A 3089-nucleotide genomic window follows, 5' to 3' on the forward strand; every position below is an offset into this window, starting at 1 on the left:
GGTCTTTTCCCGCGATATTTTTATAAAAAGCCGTAGAACATCGGGTACCATAAACTTTTTTGAATCAATCCATTTAGTGCAATGGGGGCGAAAGTCATAATAATTAGATGCGCTGAGATAGTACATCCGCATCAGGAAGTATTGTCCAGCTAAATAGCTATATTTGTCAGTAGGCCTAATTTGTGTTGAATCCCCACTGTTGAAACATTACGTTATTATAAAAATGTGAAGATGAACTAATGGTTTCCGGAATAGGCCCAGCTTATATAAATACATTCCTTACTGTTTATTTATTTATTTATTTATTTATTTATTTATTTATTTATTTATTTATTTATTTATTTATTTATTTATTTATTTATTTATTTATTTATTTATTTATTTATTTATTTATTTATTTATTTATTTATTTATTTATTGTGTGAATGGGTCAGTGAAGGTGTAGGCCTAGGCCTATTATAAAACTACAATTTATTTTTTTATTTCGTTTTGTTTGTTGAATACAAACTATGTGAAGGACATTGGAAACAAAAGAACTGTTGTACAAGAAAATATTATTTAAAACAATGAGGTTACAGAAAACAATTCTTGTAAAGTCACTGTATATGAAAATGTCAAGCGAATGCTGATATTCTTGGAAAGGAATGATGGTATTAAACATGTTAAACAAAACTCAATTTACATTGTAAACCAGTTGAAATAAGAACGAAATCCATAATTTTAATGTCATTATTTAGGAAAAAAATAATCAGCATAATGTTATGCATAAAACGTAATCGCGCGACAAAATTTCGTGCAACAAAAACCGGTGAACCATTGTCACCTATAGATCCTACCCAATAACCGGAACGGTATTACAATTGAAATGACAGGACAGATTGGTAGACAGATTGTTTTACTAAATTGGATAGGGTCTATGCCCTAAGTTGAGAATGGACCGTCCCACTCGATTTGTGAAAAGGTCGCGAACCCTTTTGGTGGACCCAAGTAACTGCCTAAAATGAGGCAAAATTGAAAAGAAATGGGGATTTGAAAAGTTAAAATCACATTGGGTCTAAGGCTGTGCTAACACTTTTCTTTGATGACTTTGACCAAAATTCTTTATTTTCTCAAATATCTTAAAAATACGATAATCTAAGCTAATTGAACAGACAGTAGTTACTTACTTACTAACCTTTTAGTCTGAAATGGCCATATTTCTCAATGCCACGAATGACCCATGACCCCTCAAGTGGTTACAAATGAAAGAGGAAAAAGTAAAGAATATAACAAAAATGTTTCCCCACCCAGGGAGGCTCACCAAAAGACCCAGGTCAATTCATATGGGTCCTCTCAAAATGCCAGGCAGGTGTCAAATGAAAAAGATAAAAGTAATACAAAGAATGTAATAAAAAAATAATTTCTCTACCGGGTGACAATCAATCCGCATAAGACCTGGGCATGCTGGAAATATTTTGGAAAGCCAAGAAGGTATCCCCCCCACAAGTGCTGGAAAATGAAAGAGAACAATGAACAAAGTAAAGAATATATAAAAAAAATTCCCCACCAGGGGCAACCTAGGTCAACATGCACGTATGGGGGGTGCTTTGTCCCCGATTTGCAAGAAGAATTATTAAAGAAAAAAGGGCTTGTCAGAAGGGGCGGCAAGAAGAATTATTAATTATAAAAGGGCGGAAAATTATTGTCAAGGTTTAAAAAGTTGTGCAACGAGTGAAACTATACCTTTTGGTCGCCAGCATGCAGGGCCATCGCTTGAGGAGGTGGTGTTATATGGGGGTGGTGTGAGACCATCCCCCACCCACCCACTTTTTAGATTCTCGAGCGCCATCCTGGCTGGGAAAAATATGGACCGTCAACCTTTTCGGGCTGTTTCTGCAAGGGCGGCAAAATTTACCCTTTCAGTAGGCCCTCCCCGCGGGTAGGAGCGGCCACGCTACGCCGCTGCAGCTGGTCAATATTCATATTTAAGTTATGACCCAATGGGTGACAGCTATAGTATGCCCCTCCGCACTAAGGGGCATTCGGTGAGAGCAAAATGTAAAAAATATGGGATCATTGGGTGAGAGCATGATTTTTGGCATTCGGTGAGAGCAAAATTTAACAAATATGGGGTCATTGGGTGAGAACGTGACCTTTTTTTTAAATGGAATCTTTGGGTGAGAGCCGAAACAGCTCCACATAAACCTCGAAAATCGAATTTTTAGTTCTAAATGGCTTCAAATTTCTTTGTTTTTTTTTTCAAAGTAAGTAACAAAATCAGTGATAAATGAAAATTGCTGTTCAAATTGAACTTGTAAGGGTCTTTGGGTGACAAATCAAATGGATCAACTTTAACTTATTTACTATGTATTATATCAAATAATAATAAACATTAGTGTTTAACATCAAACAGACTTATTGTCTGTTGATCTTTAGGCAAAAATATTATCCAACAAGGAATTTGTTCTAACTTTCAATTTTCATATCTAACCATATCATAGACCCTGATCTAACCTACTATGCCATGTCTAAACTGATCTTGCAATAAATAAGTGATTTCAGGCACAAAATAATGATATCTATATACTGGACCTTTATTAAAGGTGTGCAGAAGTCTAGGCCTATCACACCCATGGTGTATTTAATGAAACTTAAAATGTAACTCACCAACAAGGTTTCAAATCAATATCACTATCATATCAATTATTCCTGATGATGCAGATAAGGCCTTGATAAGATCTGAGACGAATTCGTCTCAGGATAAGATGCCATTATTAGGGTTTCCCTTATTGACAGAAAAGATACGCAAGCATTACTATATCATGTATTCAAATTCAAATTCTATGAAGCATGGAGGTTACTGATTTCTTTATCATGCTCAAGAAGAACATCCAAGTTTCAGTTGGCAGTGAATTGGCTCTTTGAAAATACCCATTGTATTTTTTGCTATTATGGTCAGCCTCATCACTACAATTGTATTGTATTGACCTTACTCACCAATCATTAAAGCCTATTATAATCATGTGATGGCTCAATCCAATTGCAAACATGAAAAAAGGAGGACCTGCATTCAACAATGCCTAAAATAATCACAGGCCTATATTTAGGCA

Source organism: Amphiura filiformis, unplaced genomic scaffold (genome assembly GCF_039555335.1).
Source record: "Amphiura filiformis unplaced genomic scaffold, Afil_fr2py scaffold_59, whole genome shotgun sequence".
Lineage (NCBI taxonomy): Eukaryota > Metazoa > Echinodermata > Ophiuroidea > Amphilepidida > Amphiuridae > Amphiura > Amphiura filiformis.